Consider the following 18,076-nt stretch of genomic DNA (forward strand, 5'->3'; position numbering starts at 1 on the left):
CCCAGAGCTGTGATTATGTTAGCTTACATGGCAAAAGGGACTACACTGATGTGCTTAATTAAGAATTTTGAGATGAGGAGGTTATCCTGGACTACCTGAAAAGGTTCAATGTGATTACAAGGGCCTTTATAAGAAGGATGTGGGAGAATCAGAGTTAGACCATAGGAGATGTGATGATGGAAGCAAGAGAAATGAGATGAGATGTGATGGCAGAGCGGAAGTGATGAACTTTGAAGATAGAGGTGGGGCCCTGAGCCAAGGAATGCAGTAGCTTCTGGACTGGAAAAGGCAAGGAAATGGATCCTTCCTTAGAGCTCCAGAAGGAACACAGCTCTGCCTACACCTTGATTTTGACCTGTAAACCCATTTTGGACTTCTGCCTTCCAGAACTGCAAGATGAAATTTTGTGCTGTTTTAAACCACCAAGTTTGTGGTAACTTGGTTCAGCAGCAATAAGAAGCTCTTACCATAACCAAACCACCCTTCCCAGCAGAGCAGGCCCATTTCTCTCTGGCTCATGTGCATTCATTGAAGCAATCTCTGCTGTCGGAATTAAAAAAGATTTGAAGATAAGAAATATGACTCTGAAAAGGAAGTAAGAATGAACGGGTAAGCATGACAAAATCACATCAAACATTTTCCAAATTAAATTATTAGAAGGGATCTGCTAGAGGATATTTTCAAATCTATAAATTTCAATTCCAAGAAAAGTATTCTGAAGATGAACAGAACATTCTAATAACGTTTTACAAAACTGTACTAATAGAACTGTATAAATACCTGCGTTTTTTATTTACTACATTCAAACAAATAGAACATCATGCAGAGATGAGTCGTCTAAAAATTCCAAATTGTCTATTGGGAGATGGAAATACTTTGAGACCTGAAGTATCTAGTTAGGTAAATATTTGCCTGGGGCCCATTTTGCAATGCCAGCCTATAGCCTCTGCCTATTCAACTTTCTGTAGCTGTCAATCTATTTTATTTTTCCACAGGCAGGAAAATGACATTTATTTCTGATCAGTACTGTGGAGAAGAAAATCATTTTGGTTCTTCCATTTTATGAATTCTTATATCTGAGTCAGAGATAATATTCCAGAACTTGGAGTTCAGATCACTAGCCACAGAACAATATTGGCTAGGGGAAATTAAAAATCATTTTTCTCTGGCAGGAGAGCATAGAGTGTGTAGAGACAGAGTTTGCATGGAGTACACAGGAAAGGTCTTTGTGTGAGGGGATGGTATTTACAGAAAATGAGTTGGGAATTGGCTGGAGTAGAAGACAAATGACTGTAAATGAGAAGTTAGGATTTAGGGGATGATCATGATTACTGAATCATTATAGAGATATTCCTTTTTGCTTTCTGGTATATAAAGTAGCCAGAAGGAAATCCCTGAGATCTCTGAACTGTAATCCAGCTGCCTCGATCTCTGACAGTGACGGTACAGTCTTTACCATGTGCCCTTGTGATTTAAAAACCTTATTACTAACCTTCACTTGTATCCATTTTATCCAAATTTCTGACTAGAATCTTATGATCACTACAGACAGCCCCGAATGTTTATTAATGAAGGGTCTCAGGTTAGCCCAGAACTAACCCAACCCAAGTCCAAAGTTATCTTATAATGGAACCTGTATCTACCAAAGTGGGTCCCCAATGTGCACAATAGCTTAGTCTTTAACTCATAGGTGACCTACACCCCATAATCCTACTAAAAATCATGTCCATCATCATATTAAGGCCGCCATTTTCTTTCATAACATTTTGTGACTAAGCACGTAATCAGGCCATGCTCAATAATCAGATCACCTCTAATTTCATTATCTGGAACCTTTGCACTCACCATCCTAAAACCCACCCATCTTTTTTTTTTGCATGGGCAGGCTCTGGGAATCCCCACCCATCTCTTGATACTATAAAACTATCAGAATTACTGCAGTTTGGGGAGACTAATGTTTTGACTGATAGGCCAGCTGATCTGCTTCATGCCTAGCAATAAACTCTCTCATCAAAACCCTGGTGCCTTAGGAATTGGCATGGGGTAGAGAACCTACTGCTTCTGTCACGTAGCATGACCCCAACGGGTAACAGTTCTGGGATCAGTCTCGTGGGTGAAAGCACAGTCAATACATAGATAAAGAAGCTTATTGATACTTGAAGATTTTGTTATGCACCAATGTGACCACATTGTTCTTAAAGTCTTATCATATCGCATAATTTTAACGGGGAAATAGAGAAGGCTCAAAACATGTTAAATTAGTAACACACTTAAATATATAATTCATCATTGAATGGTTATGGGATTCATACTTCTTTTAATTGTCCAATGCTGATAATTCCCAAACTTAGTGGTTCTCAAATTTCAGAGGGCTTATAAAAATTACCCAGGAAGCTTGATTTGCTGACTCTGATTGGGTACTTTTGGGGTGAAATTCTGGAATCTTAATTTTTCATAAGTACCTCAGGTGATTTTGTGTGGCTGATCCATGAACCACATATGAACCAGCACCAGGCATGTGGGCTCTGTCCATTTGCCTGGAGGCACCCTCCTGAATTTGGGGCATAAACCGTATTAAGTTGGCATACGAAGTGTTGTCCTCACATCAGTAATATCTCCATCACCTCGGAGCTTGTTCAAAATGTTAGACATCTGAGCCCATTCCAGACCTGCTGAAACAGAATCTGCATTTTAGCAATGTCCCCAGAGGATGATGATTCCCAAGAACATTAGCACATTAAAGGTTGAGAAGCTCCACCTTCCTGGAAATTCACCAGCCTCCCTAATAGTGGTTCTCAATCAGTGGATGCCTCCAGATCCCCTAAGGAGCTCTAACAAATTACTCAGGTCCCACTCCAAAGTCATTGAGCTGTCAGCTATACAGAGGCAGGAAACAGCTGTTTAAAACGGATGTACAGGTGACTGGGCTGCTGCACAACTGGTTAAAAACAATTGCTCTATAGGGTTTCCCTGGCAACTCAGAATCTTTGGGATGACAAAAGTCACACTAGATGATGCTCAGTCTCAGTTTTGCTATGTGGTGTGACAGGCTAAAATTCAGAGCAGACATTTTTATTACCTCACATAGTCTTTGTTCTTTTCGGCTTCCTTGTCCTTGTTCTCACTCTGGAGGAGCTCAAAAAAAAGTCAGCAAGGTTTCATCTCTGTCCTGTGTCCTCAGGGGATAGCTGATTTATTCCCAAGTTCTCATGCCTTTATAATTTTTCTTTTTTTAAGTTGAAGGCTGTCCCAGTGTAGGTCAGCAGATTCATAATTCACTCTTGAGACTGGGGAAAGGACTCTGAAGTTCTCATTTTCCTCAAGACTTGAGTGGTAGTTTGTTAAAACTCCAGCGCTGGCAGCCCTCCCTGTAACTGTGGCTTCTCGTAAATATTGGGAAATAATGTAAGTTTAATAAAGGACAATCTAAGTGTGAGTCCTTAACCATTTTATTTTAATGGGCCTTGTATTAATGGAACTTTCAAGACATTCTGATGTCATTTTTAACTCAGTTGTTGGTAGGGTAGACAGTTTACTGTAGGTATTTTAGTTTATAACTGAGAAGGGTTATGTATTTTGGCCCCAGTTCAGATGTGTCCTTAAGCACCTATCAACAGATGCTTTGTAGGTGGGATCTGAACCAACAGAGAGCAATCAGACATTTGCTTGGTGGTCTGTGGCTAAATTGTCACTTGTTACTATTTCTAAACCCAGGAAGGGATAAAGGAAGCTGGGCCTGATCGCTAAAGGATGTTCTGGAGGTGGCCAAGTTCAAACAAGAATTTCTGTAGCTTGCTTTGTGTTCAGTCCTATCAAAAAGTCAGGAGGGAATCAAAAGAAAACTCACTTTCTGGCATTTCAATCCGTAGAAGAATATAGGCTGAATCTCAAGAAGAAGTATGAGGCAAGGTTTTTCTTCTTCTCCTTGAATTCGGTGCCTTGGAGAAGGTCTGACTCCCATTTGTGAGCTCACTGCTGTCACACAGACTTCTACTCACCTGAGCCCTTCACCTGGTTTGTTTCAAATGAGACCATGCTTAAGTGAAATTGCTGCTTTCCATGATAAAGCATTTTGGGGCAGAAAACGCTATTCATGTGCTTCTTAGGTAGACTCTACTTTGCTCTACTCGGATTTGCCATGCTGCTCTTTTTCTCTCCAAAGATTATCTGACTTCAAAGTTGAGAGGATATTTATTTCCATTTGGGCAGGGTTGGAGAATATTTCTAGTAAATAGTTTCTGCCCAAATGAAGAAGCCTGATCTGATAAGTGAGAGTATAACATCTGTGGGGCCATCTTGCCAGAAAGGGAAGCTAATTTGCTTGAAAATAAGACATATTTCTCTCAGCAAACATTGCTTTCCTTTGAAGATCTTACAACAAAGATAGATGTGTGGTCAGCAAATTATTAAACAATGAACACACTTTTCATGCTGTGTAATAAATGAAAGAGCAAGCCAACTAGTGGGGAGCAAGTTCTTATTAGCTGTGGTGATTTGGTGATGCCTTACCATTTTAACACATATATCTTAGAGAAAGGAAATCTCACACATGGTGAGCTGTGAGGCTGAAATGATTTGAGGAAAGGAACAGGGATCAGGGTGAGGGTCCTAACTCCACAACGAGGCCAGGGATAGAGCCCCTACCCTGTGAAACTAACCACGCTTTTCACAGAGGTAAGCCTCATATCTTTTTTTAGTTTAATTGGAAGACCACTCATAATTTTGCCCTCATGAAGAAGCACCTTCATTTTCTGAAACAGTGATTCAGCAAATTATACCAGCCGACCTGGTTCCAGATACTTGGACCATGATTGTTTCGTATTATAGTAATTTTTACCAAGAGATGAACTGACCTGATACGATATTTTGTGGCAACTCATCTCTGACTTCCTCCTTAAGGGCCACTTTTTGAACGAAAGAAAAAATCAGGAATGTAGGGAGAATTTTCCCACTTGCTAATTCAGCCTTAGGCAATCTTTCGGGTTCATGGAGCAAGAAAACAGATGGAGGGAAACAGGTCCTGAATCTCCTTCGTGGTTAGGCAGTGCTCGTCCACTCTCGGCATGATGGAGAGGTGCCTGCTGCATTACCTCACAGATTCTCTATGTCTGTCCCCTCAAACCCTTAATTATTGCTTGCATCTTGCCAACAGAGAAGGGGCTCAACTCAATAATTATACAATCTCATATAAAGATCCTCAAAGAATAACCAATGCTACTCTAAACACATTATTCGAATAATTCTGCCTTTGTCTCATTTAATCCCTAGTTAGGGACACACACTGCTGTAGCTGTGTAACTAGAGTGAGGTGGAACTGCCCAGTAGGAAGACGGGCTAGGAGAAAGGGCAGGTGTTTAAGGGACAGATGCTTAAGTTTGACTAGTGCCCCTGCTCACACTTAGGCCTGGGGGAAACTCGGGGCTGCTTCCCAGGAGCTTCCTTAGCGCATAGCCCGTGTCTGGCCTGCGACCCTCAGCAAATATTTGTTGATTAATTGACTAATTTGGAAGATCACCTGAGATTCTGTAAGTGAAAGCTCAACGGACGAACTCAATAAATGTCATTTGCCTTCTGCTGCCTGTGTGTGGGAAGTAGCGCTCACCAATCTCTGTACACAGGCATCAGCCATAACATAGCGCTGTGTCCCAAAATGTCAGGGGCCAATCACTTGATAGGTGGGAGGTGGAGACAAAGCCCAGCAGGAGTAGTGGAAGAGGTAATAAAACCACGTTTTCTTTTCCCCTTATGTTTTCTCTTCTGTTTGGCACTTTTTTGTTTTCTTATCTAACTGTGGCTTTTGATGACATTTTCTGCGCAGGGAGAACGCTAGTGGACTTCACAGAGGGCCATATGTAAAAGGAAGGCAAATAGGCTGATTTTCTGCTTTCCATCTTTTTTTTTATGCTGATGGCATTTCAATCTTTGCAAATCAAGGCAGTTTAATGTTCGGCATTTTGACTGGCTAGACCCACAGTAGCTGTTGCTAGTTGTCTCTCCTTCTGCAAGCAGTGATTGACTGTGCACCCACTACACTGGATGGTGCTAATTAGTGTATAGAAAACATAGACGAAAATTAGCACAGCAGAAGCAATAAGCAATATCTTGTAAAAGGGGGCTGCTTATTTGGATTTGCCCACTTTAAGGACTAAATCCTTGTCTTCAATGTTCTCCCTACCAAAATATCAGAAGTCTTTTAATTAGAACTTTAAAGAGACAGAGCAACAAGCAGTTAGGAGTGACTGAATGCATTCATTGTGAGTAAATGAAAACAGTATCTAATGAGCTTAAGCCATCATTTATATGCAGTATTGCTAATGTACCAGAACTTGATGCAAACTTCCAATTTCTCTGTTCTAAGAGCTTGGTGAATACTCTTGGTAAAGTATTGATGAGAGAATGGACTCTAGATCTGATTTCATGGGCCTCTGGGGATATCATCTACACCATTCTGGGCTGATGGTTGTTTACCTCTCATTTTAAGGTCTCTGCTTTAATTTCTGCTTATGCATAGGTTCAAGGTTTACTTACTTACCTCTGTGACTAAGTTTATGATAAACTTTTAAAAGCCTCTACAAACTACTTATTGCTAATGTTTTAGTCTACTGAAATTTACTGTCCCCTATCTTTTTTGCCTGGAGCTGTATCATCCATTACTATGGATTACCATGGATGATATATTCAAATCATGCTACAGTGCAGATTTCTCTCTAGAGCTTTAAACCTTCATGTTCAAATACCCATTGGCATGTCCTGCAGGCCCCTCAAATTAAGCTTTACTAAAACTGGAAAGATGATTTTCTACTCTCCCTACCCCCAAATTGCTTAGATCCAGACATGACCACTTACTGATTATGGAACTTGGGAAGGTCATGTCTTCTTTCTTATCTCAGTTTCCGCTTCTATAAAAATGGATAAAAATAGCACCCACCTCATAGCAGTGTTTGAGAGTGATGAATGAACATACATGTCTTCTGTGGTGGTTTGAAGCTGTTATGCACCCCAGAAAAGGCCATGCTCTTTCAGTCTACCCTGTGGATGCAGACCTGTTGTAGGTGGGACCTTTTGGTTAGTTTATTTCAATTGAGATGTGACCCAGTCATCCAAGGTGGGTCTCGATCCTTTCATTGAAGTCCTTTATGAGAGGATAAAAGCTCAGCAAAGCCCCAGAGAAGCTGAGACACGGGCATACCCACAGAAGCTAAAAGAGGAAGCTACCATAGCCAGAATCCAAATGCAATGAAGCCCGGAAAGAAGGAGCAGCAGATGCCAGTCGTGAGACTTCCCATGTGACAGAGGCATCCTGGATGCCATCAGCCTTTCTTTGGAGAAGGTACCGTCCTGTTGATGCCTTAATTTGGACATTTTCATGGTCTTAGAACTGAAAATAAATCTGTATTTAAAAGCCAACCCCTTTCTGTTATGTTGAATTCCGGCAGCATTAGCAAACCAAAGCACCTTCACATAGAAAGCAGTATAGAAATGTTAGTTATTATATTTAAAATTATAATGCTGTGGGTGTCCCCTAACTTTGGAATGGCATGGTGGTTATGCAGTGGCCCGAGTGAGAAGCCTCAGCATCATCCTCAATTCCTCCATCTCCCTGACCATCCCCCTCTCCAATCAAAGCCCTCATCCTGTGGATACACACCTCTCAAACTCACTCTCCATCCTCCATTGGCGTGACCCTGTATTACTGCAACAGCATCCTAGCTAGAGTGTCACTGCCTACAATACCCTCTTCCTTCCTAATCTCCACAGTAAATGAACAAATACATTTAAAAAATCTAGTTGAATCTCTCCATCTTACCCTCACGATAAAGTCCACTGTGTTTAACAAAAGTTCACAACACCCTGAGTAATCTGGCCACTGCTTTCTTCTTTTGTCCCATATCCCACCACCTTCTCCTCTCATGTCTGGTCCTTCACAGAAACTATTCCTTATACCTGGTTTGAAGGGCTCTACTCCCTGCCTCACAGCCCCTTCTCCCCACCCCAGCTTGGCTGGCTCCTTCTCATTCTTCAAGGCTGCACTTCCCCTAAGCAGGTTTTCTCAATCTGGATTAGCTGCTGCTGAATGACCTGTTGCTTTGGCTGCTGAGCAACACTTTACCCTGGGGACACTGCCAACTACAGTGCCCTAAACTTATCCTGTAATCCCTCCCATCCTTCCACTCCTGTAAGGTGGCTGTGTGACCGATGAAACTCCCAAGGCCATAAGCTCTGAGTTTGAGACCAAATAGCACTGAGTCTAATAGAGTTCATGGAAATGCAGTTTCTCCTACATCCTTCCACAAGGTATGAAGAACGACTGCATCTGTGCAGGGGACTGATTCGAATTGTTCCTAAAATGAGCAATCCCAACACAAGTGAATTACTAAGTGTCTGTTTTCAGGAAAAAAATATCATTTATGTCTTCTCCATTAAAATTCACACTCAGTGAATATAGGGACTTTGTGTGTTATGCATATCACTTTATGTCTTGTACCTTAACATGGAATAGTCAATAAATATTTGTTGAATTAGATCTCATATCTTAGAATGTGAAGAAACATTTACAAAATGATTTTGTTCAGCCCCTTGATAAAAGGTTAATACTATTCTTGTGTTTGGCAAATGAGCCACCTAGGCACAGAGATTTACTCATTCCAGGTCACAAAATATAGAATAAAAATAGTTTGTCTCTTAGCACAATCATTTTTCCATCAAACAGTCTGTCTCTTAACACGATCATTTTTCTATCGCTCCTTGTTGCCACGTACAGCAATTGTATGTATCTTGTATGCTAATTTGCCTGCATAGAGACTGAAAAATTCTGCTGTCATATCCTAATTACAGAGCATTTTCTATCTGGTAGGCCTCAGGATTGAAAATAAATGTAGAAGTTAGAGTTCACTGTGTCAAAAGTTTGGGGAGTTTGGGTTTAGCCTCTAGGACAGCTGTGCTCAGTGGAGCCTGTTATGGGAAGGGCTTTGTCTGGACTTCCTAGCCATTTGCAGCAGAGAAGCTCCTGTTCATTCATTTTCCTCAGCTTTATGGAAAGCCTTCTTTTGAAGAATGTAATGTATAACCAAAACACATTTGAAAACAATTGGCCCAAGAAGTACTGTTATAACTCCATTTACTATCTGATTGCCAATCTTAAGGTTGAATCCGTTTCTTTTCTTCCAAGTCTGACCAGCTTCTCTTACTTCAGAGGTGAGAATGCTTAATCTCAGTTAAAAGTTTAAATAGCTAAATGCAATCAGTTATGAAAAGAAAGCAATTTATTAGGACTGAAAAGAATTTGGTCAGCCAGATGAAGAGAAAGAGAGTATGCATTAAGTATTCTCTTTCATTTCCTTTTGGAGAAAATATGTGGTTGTGGGGACTATAGGGAAAAGCCATCTACACATACGTTCTTATATTTTCTAGGCCAGTTTAGCATTAGCAAAATGCAGTTGTTGAGTTAAATGAAAATGACTGGAAAATCTGCTGACACTTGACCAGTAATTGTGGATCCAAGTTAATGGAAATCTGCCTGGGGTGGATGTGGATGGTCCTAATGATTTTTGGAAAGCAGTACAGACACAGGCTTTTGAAGAATCTTTATAATCTTCCTGTAATCAATGTTCTCTTACTTGTAAAATGGGGGCTTTACTTTGGATGAGGACAATACACATTTCTTAGATTTGTATGGTACTTTACAGTGTACTAAGTGCTTTCACATTTTTCCTCTTCTGAGAAAACACGTAAAGCTCCTGCGGCTACAAAATTCTACTACTTTATGTCTTATTGATTCTTTTGAATATGCTTTATGATGTTTTAGTTGAAAATGACATGGTGAACAGCTTTAGTTTAGCAGTGGTGTGATCTTCCAGTGCCTTGCTTTCCTAGCGGTTACTTGAATTATGACCATAGACTCTGTTAATGAATAAAGCTGAGTGATGAATAAATAATTTGGAAATATCCATAAGATCTATTTCAGAAGAATTGCTAATTTTACTCCTTTGTGAACAACCAAAGTCCTAAACAGCTAAAGATTACAAAATTGTGGCACCAATCTCCATTTATCTTTTTCTTTTTCTTCAAAGAATCTCATAAAGAAGTGACCTCGGAAATGCAGGAATCTGCTTTCAGATGAGAATTATTAAGTCTCAGTTACGAAAGAAAAGAACAAAATAGTGGCCTTGGTCAGAAGACTATCTAAGCATTTCTACTAACTCATAACTCCTCTTATTTCCTAACATTAGTTTGAGATTATTACCACTTAAAATTAGCCCTCAAGGAAACAGTAGTACTTTAGTTTGGGTTATTTTTAAATAAAAGAGAAGAGCTCTAGGGGAAATTTTGGGTTGAGGGAGGGTGGACAGGAGATGGTTTAGGAATGGTTCCAGTCATTTTTTGTATAGATCTGGGACAGGAATTTTGCAAAGAAGAAATTGTTGCACTTACTGCAAATACAGCTCCCTCCTCTAGACATCACATGTGACCCTGCTTAGATTTTCATGACAATACTTAGAGGAAGAAAATGAGGATGGAAAGGCAGTTACTGGACATCTGCCATTGGGAGGTGCTGTCCATGTCCACATGGAGATTCCAGATCTAGGGAGAGTTACATGTACAGTTTGGATGATGCTAAATGGATTTAGACATAGCAATGGGATTCTATTTCTACTCTCAAATTTACGTGAGGAAAGTGTACAAGACTTCTCTTTTGGAATTCAAAGGTATTAAAACCAGTCTCGTGAACTGTAGAGGTCATTTTGTGGGAGGGACTCCATCTTGGAGGAGGAGGCTTGGATGGGGGCTTGACTGTGGTCAGTGACCAGGGACATAGGGAGATGCACGGTTCAGTCTGCGAAGCAGTGGACGCTAATCCAACCGAGCAAACCTGGCAGCTAACTTGTGACCCTGGGATTTGCTTCACGTAAAAACTTAACTCTCAAATTCAACTACACATACACAACAGAAAAGACGAAGTCAAAATATCCTTTTAGTTTTTATGGGCCGTTCGCTGCCACTGAACTTGAAAGAGCATGGGATCCAGAGTGAGACAGAAGGCTCCATCTTCCCTTTCTGTTTTGGAGTTGATTCCCACATGGCATCTTTAGTGTGAGCATCTCACCATATGGAAAAAGATTCAGGTATTTAAAGGCATGGGCATTGGCTTTGTATGATTCTCATCTTAGATTCTTATATTAACTCTTTCTTTATATGCAAGTAAGAAAATTTTGTTGAAAAGAAAGTAAGTACATGCTTGAGGGCTGAGGGTGGGCATGCTCAAGAGAGACTCACTGATACTAACTCTTCACTCTCAATTATTATGGCACTTTGGTGTAATAATTGCATCCCAGGCTATAAGTGGACTCCCTTTAAATGAGCAGAACACTCATGGGATGTGACCTCCCTATCAATCAGAGGATTCAGTGTGGGCTGGGCAAATCGACAGGGACCTGTAATAGAAGTTTGGACCAGAAAGCAGGATCACAGAAGTCAACTGGATCAGGCAAATTAGTCATCTTAAGGCTGGGTGTTCCGGTTTCAGCAAGTGACGTTGAGACTCCAGCCTCAGGAGCTGCATTACCAAGACATTAAGTGGAGCATGGCTGTGCTGCTGTGCTGCTTCCTCGTCACAGGAAGTGGGCCATGTTTGCTGCCACCAGCTGTGGTTACGAAATCAAGAACTCTACAGTGGAGTGAGTGGTGCTTTGGGGACCACTTAAGCAGTATTCCTTTGTGGTCCTCTTTCTAATATCCATTCCGTTTTTTTTGGTTTTTATTAAAACCAAAAGAGCTATCTCTTTTTGTTTGTGGTAGCTGTGATATGCAAAGAATAGTTTTTTCTTTTTTATTCATCATTATATTTATCAAGCACCCCAGACAGCAGTTAAATACAATTTTATATAAATAGCAATAGGTTAGACTGAAGGGGAAGCTTGTTTTCCTATCTCAATACCCAATAAAAGAAACACAAAATACATAGTCAAAATAAATATTTCACTTCCATTAATTATTTTTCCTGTAGTGAAAAATATTCATAGGTGAAGCATAATAGATCAATAAATTCCTACACAGCCACATAGTATAAAGGATTCCAAATTTCTTCTGTCTGGTAGTTCTCAAGTTTTGTATAATTTTACTGAATGGAGAAAATAGTCCAATTTAAAATTTCCCTTTTTTGTAACCTCTAGAAATGACCATTTTTGCTGGAATGTGTTCCTAGAAATCAGTAATGTTATGGAACACATTTTCCCATAAATAATATTAGAGCTGGAAATCATATTTCTTTTCAGGCTTTTGTAACCTATAAATCATACCCATAATCAAAATATTTCATAAAAGCAGGGCAATTAGCCATCACTATAAATATTTAATAGTTGAATTTTATCTCAGAAACAGAATTAGAATTATTTGCATACTTAGAGCCAGCCATGCCTTTAAACTTTGTTAAGGTCCCAAATGGTCAAATATTGGCAATTTCTTATGGTTCAATATGTACTGTAAAATGTACGTGAAGCTCACAAATAAGAATTTTGGTAGGTTATTAATTTGGCCATAGCCAATATGTTAGATCAAAGATTATTTTAAACTTTTATTTAATGATAAGTTTGCTTGCCTTAATAGCACTTAGAAAGGCTCTTTTTGGATAATTTGGAAGACAGTTCAAAGAAGTGTGCATTGATCCTCGTCCCCCCTCACATTGTTTTCCTACAGTGACAAGAGTATCCGAAATCACTCTGTTGATCTCAGTCTTGTGCACAAAATAGTAGGGGTGCAATTAGTGTTGTTGTGGGTTAAATCTTGATTATTTTCTTACTGAAAATAACATTTTTCAAAGTAAAGATTAGTAGAAAATAGAGAATAAATTACACAAAGGTGTATAAATATAGATATTTATTAAATCATTTATTATAGTGAAAAATGGTAAACTATCTAAATGCTAAAAATAAGGGATTAGTGAAAAGCGTCATTGTGCAAGGAAAAAGTTTATAGATTTTAAAATGATATTGTGGAAGAATATTTATCAGCATTGGAAAAATCATCATCACATGTGGTAGTTAGATTCAGGTGTCAGTTTGACCAGGTGATGATGCTCTGTTCTGTTTCTGTTAACTTAAGTCATCAGTATGTGAACTTCATCTAGGGCTGATTATATTTGCGTCCCTAAAAAGGGAAGTGCCTTCCACAATGAGTGAGGTTTAATTTAATCAGCTGGAGGCTTAAAAGAAGGAGGTCAGAAGACAGCTCAGCAGCTCAGCACACCTTATAAGCACTCGAAGCTTAGACTAGATGTTTGTTTGGAGAAGTAGAAGGAATCAGCCCAGGGGAAGCTGTTGGAACCCAGAAGCCAGGAGAGAAGGTCAGCAGAGACTGCCCTGTGCCTTCCCATCTAACAGAGAACCTCATATACTGTTGGAAAAAATATAAATTGGTAGAGTGTATTATTTTTTTAATGAAGAAAATGAGTAGGACTGACCTATACCCTGTACTACCTCAGTGTCTTCAGAGCCACAGAGGTTTTACCTTTGAACCTACTGAGGAGTCCTTCCCCCTATCTTCAGAGTAAACAAGACTCTTGAGAGTTTACTTTCACTTTTCATGGCCACCTTCCTTCCTTAAGGTTCTCTTTTCAGCTTTGCAAGAAAGAGATCTATTCTATTTATCTGTAAGAAACAACAACAGATTGGGCTATAATATAAGACTTCACATGTCAGTTCTGCTGTGTAATAAACTTGAAAACCTTAGATGCTTCTATTTATTTTTCTTCCTCATGGGGTTTGAGTCAGCTGGGTTAGCTCTATTTCACACTGTGCATCAGGTTCCACTTTGCTGCAGGCGCTTCTCATTTCTTCTTGGACATGGATAGCCACACCCCTTCTTCTCATGGCTGATGGTAGGAAGGTGAGAGGACAAGCCAAACCACATGTTTTAGTTTCTCAGCTGCTAAAACAGATGCCATACAATGAAGTGGCTTGAACAATGGGAGTATATTGGCTCATGGTTTTGAGGCTAAGTAAAGTTCAGAATTGAGGCATCTTGAAGGTGATGCTTTCTTCCAGAAGACTGTGGTCTGACTACCAATGATCCTTGCTCCTTGGTTTTCAGTCACATGGCAGTGTCTTCTTTCTCTTCCAGTTCCGCTGACTTGCAGCTTCTGCCTGGTCCCCATGGCTTCTCTCTATCTAATTTTCACTCTGCTTATATGGAACTCCAGTAATATGGATTAAAGCCCCATCTGATTCAGTTGGGCCTCTTTAACTGAAGCACCATCTTAAGCAAATCTTATTTACAATGAGCCCACGCCCACCAGGATGTAGACTGAGACCAAGAACCTGTCCGAATTGAGGCCCACCATTCAATCCACTGGACCATGCACATTCGGAACTCTGCTTCAGTCGGACCCACTGACAGTCCATTGGGCAAAGCAAGAAGCGTGATGTCTTAGTTTTCTAGAGCTGCTGTAACAAAAAATCATGAAAATGGATGGCTTAAAACAACAAATTTATTCTTCCACAGTCCTGGAATCTAGATGTCCAACAGGATGGTGCTCTCTTCAGAGGCTCTAAGGAAGAATCCTTCCTTGCTTTCTTCAGCTGATGGTGGTTCCCAGAAATCTTGCTTGTAGATGCATCAGTCCAGGCACACCTCCACCTTCATATATCCATCTTCTCTCTATGTCTGTGTCTCTTCTCTTCTTCTTATAAGGACATCAGTCTTATTGGATTACAGGCCCACTCTACTCCAATATGACCTCATCTTAATTAATTAATTACATTAATAATTACATTAATTAATCAATTACATCTGAAATGACCCTCGTTCCAAATAAGGTCACATAGCTTTTAGGGGGAAAAAGTGTAATTCATAACTCATGGAAAAATCATTGGAGTGTGAAATAGTCTTTGTTCATTCTACTAGGAGGGACCACAAAATCACATGGCAAAGGACATGGAATGGGGCATGTCTAATACCACACATGCCTATTACACTTGAGTGGTAGAAGGAAGAATGATTTCCTTAAAGCAGATTTCCTTAATGAGTATCCAAATAATTTCAAGATTATATTTGTTGCATAAAATAAGGATGTCTGTATTATTCAGCGGAATATCATTATTTTTTCATGTGAAATTTGAGTTTGTTGCCAAAATAATGAACATACCAACCCATTTGTGCTCCTGCATTTTTTATCAGCATATATATCCACACATCTCCTGCCCACATACTTTCCCATATAATTTGTCTGTTTGAGTCTCACGGTCACTCTGAACATCATTACTTGGGTATTCTGTATAGTTAACTGACCTGAGTGGGAATTTACAGTTGAGATCTTTAGCAATGCATAGAATCACATGAAATAACTCAAACTGTGAAATTTTTGATAGCTTTGCCCAACATCACGGTCTTAGCATGTGACAAGACCAGGCTTGGAACTCCAGTGTTCTATTATAGAAAATGTGCATTAACCGAACTCGGTTAATGCACTTAATGCACATTTTCTATAATCAATGCCCAATAAATGGTCTAATTACCCTAAAGCCTCTTCCATAACCACATTTAAAATACGTTAGCTTAAAGGTGTAATAGGTTAAGTATTGAACTCATGACTGGAAAGGCTTGTCCAGACAGCCAAGCCCACGTGGCTCAGGGAGTCAGGCACCAGTCACGTTCTCTGTGAGAATAGCAATGAGTAAATATTTACTCCAAATTTGGCCTGGGCCATTGTCTGACTGCTTCATTGCCTTTGTCATTATCTCTAGTTACTTAATTGAGGAGGCATTGAAACGCAGACGTCTCAGTCCTCATCTCACTCAAGGACAAAATGGTTTTACCATATAGATTTCTTTATTATTTTTGGCCTCATCTAGCTAAAACTCTAGATTAAGAATAGTTTACGCATGCATCAATGGACCAAATAACCAGATTTGTAACGTGACTATCCTGAAGGATCGGTGAAATGGCTGTCTCTATTTAAGTTACTTTAGAAGAACATTAATTTGGATAGGTCTAGCCCAAGTCTCCTAGCTGGAAAGAAAATTTCCATTTGTTAATAACCTTGGGATTTCGTTTTTAAGAGTGAAATTAAGCTGTGGTATAAAGACAAGATGATTGATCTTTTCTATGTCAGTCCCTTACAAGCTGCCGGTAAGTAGGTGTTGGTTTTGTTTTCATTCTCTTCCTTTCCTGGAAACCTTGACTTTTCTTCCCTCGTTTAACAAAGAACGTTAAAATATAATGGCAGATGCGGCTTTTTGTTGTTTCATTTAATAACTCCTGTAACTTTGAACAAGAAGAAACAAAACATAAAACCTGTTCTTAACTCTGTATTTCATTGTTGAATAAGAATAAGGAGGGATAAAAGTCATTCTGATGTTGTTAATAAAAAAAATTGTTAGGGGAAAGAGAAACTAAAACTAAAGATGAAGGGGCTCTTGGGGCTATCCCAAAGTTTTACAAAGTAAATGAAAAACTAAGGTGTTTTTTAGGTTAGAACAATTATAATCTCCCATATTTAAGTATTTAAAGTTTTCAAGAAATGGAAAAGTTAGTAAACTCATTGTTTTATCAATGCCCTCATATTGCTGAAAGGATAGCCAAGTGATAATGCTCAAAAAGTATCAAGTTTTAAATGACCTCCTGTTTAAATAGGAGCAACATGAATCTTCAGGAAATCACTAATTTTTATCTCTAAGTCTGAACTGCAAAAATGGAGAAAGCTATCCTTAAAAAAAATAAAATCCTATCCCTATAGAGAAAGAAATGTCTAATTAAGAGATCACCCCCATTATTTGAGACTCACAGAAATGCTTTTTTTTGCTGTTAAATACACATTTTCCTTCACAAATGCTTTTAAAAGCACTATATAAGATGCATGAAATCATCCTTAGAAATTACTGTATGCTCAGGAAAATCAAAAGCACGCAGCAGCAGTAATAGATCAGGGAAGCTTCATGCAGGGAACAAAAAGGGGCTCAGCAGGAAGCAGACATTTGCAAAAAGCAATTTAGAGCTTACAGACATAAACTGAGGCTTTTAAGAGGCACTTCCATACTAGGTGTGCTGCTAATCCTTTATTAGGCCATGGAAGCGCGTTGCACTGAAGAAGCAATTTCCCGGGTGAAGCAAACGTAATTCTTTTTGTCACCAATTTAGTTAAATAGACAGTTTTTCTTTTGTAAATATTTGGGGGCAACTAACTGGTCTTTTATTAAGGACTTGATAGCATTGTTTTTTTATTGTCTCAAGACTGTACGGCAGGTATATCAACTTAGCACAAGACTACCTGGGAGAATAAAGAATGCTTGGTCATTAGCAGGGAAAGGGGCAAGAAATGAAAAACGAAGATAAAGTAGGGATAGGACTGTAGCTGGACAACAGCCAGGAGGAGTGCCCATCAGGACAACTGGCACCCATGAGATCAGAGAGAAAAGGCTAGGAGGAGTTCTGAACTGACTGTTGAGAAACCATTTAGAGACTTAATGTATCTCTGCATTGCAGTACAATAGCTCAGGGCAGACTGGAAGCAGCTGGATGGCTCATTCACCAGGCTCTCTACCCTTGGTGACTTCTAAAATCACCCTCGAAATCTGAGAAAGAGTAGGAATGAGCTGGAGGATTCCTTGGTAGTCCACAGCATTCAGTGTTGGTCTTCCTGGAGCCCACTCTCTCTCTGGAACATACTATTTCTGACAGTCTCTCAGGGACCTCTGTCCCCAGACTCTAGCACTTTGGGTTTATTTGACCTTCTGGGCTTTCTCTGCAATTTTAGAAAATGCTGAATGCATGGTAAAGACTTGAGATGGGACTATTAGAAAACTGCTCTTGGCATTTTCCTTCCTATCCTTCTACTCAATTTCTCCCTGTCCCCATATTTCTTGATTGTTGACAGCATTATCCTGTCCTACTTAGTTCAGTCTTTAATGGCTTTCCCTCTATTTCTCTTTGTCAAAACCCAACCCATTTTTTAAAATCCAGTTCGAATTCTCCCATCTCCTTTCGGTCAAAATTAATAGTTTCCTTCTCCTTGTTTCTGTAACACTTGGCACTTTTATTTTGGAATGTAATGCTTTCTGCCTTGAATTAGACTTAGGTAATCAGA

At 39.5% G+C, this 18,076-nt stretch overlaps 1 long non-coding RNA gene across 1 annotated transcript; it reads right to left on the reverse strand.

Annotated features, from left to right (window-relative positions):
* Positions 1–2,299: 2,299 nt before the first annotated feature.
* On the reverse strand, positions 2,300–3,997 carry LOC143661776 (uncharacterized). The gene is made up of 3 exons (XR_013164823.1): positions 3,848–3,997; positions 3,080–3,380; positions 2,300–2,669 (listed from the first exon to the last, which is right to left on the reverse strand). It is a non-coding gene; the product is annotated as an uncharacterized LOC143661776 (long non-coding RNA).
* Positions 3,998–18,076: the final 14,079 nt, after the last annotated feature.

Source organism: Tamandua tetradactyla, chromosome 17, assembly GCF_023851605.1.
Source record: "Tamandua tetradactyla isolate mTamTet1 chromosome 17, mTamTet1.pri, whole genome shotgun sequence".
Classification (NCBI taxonomy): Eukaryota; Metazoa; Chordata; class Mammalia; order Pilosa; family Myrmecophagidae; genus Tamandua; species Tamandua tetradactyla.